Genomic DNA, 294 nt, shown 5'->3' with positions numbered 1-294 from the left:
AAGGGACTGAGCGGCCACGGGTACGTGGGTGGCTGCTCCCTCGTGGTTTTTTTTTTTTCCTTTCTCGCAGTCGGTTGTTCTTAAGCGCTGTGGAGGTTTGCAAAAAAACCCACCAAAAAAAAAAAAAAAAACAACAAAAAAAGGGAAAAAGAAAAAATTAAACAGAGAAAGAAACCAAACAAACGGCTGGACGAAACGGTGACGGGTTTTCGGGGTGGGGGGAGCGGATTTGCAAAGCGGTTTGGGGGTTTCTTTTCTAAAGGGAAGGTGGAGCCGATCGGGGGGTTGCTTCGT

Source organism: Aptenodytes forsteri, unplaced genomic scaffold, assembly GCF_000699145.1.
Source record: "Aptenodytes forsteri isolate BGI_AS27 unplaced genomic scaffold, ASM69914v1 Scaffold55, whole genome shotgun sequence".
Taxonomy (NCBI): domain Eukaryota; kingdom Metazoa; phylum Chordata; class Aves; order Sphenisciformes; family Spheniscidae; genus Aptenodytes; species Aptenodytes forsteri.
Note: the sequence above shows the minus strand (reverse complement) of the source record.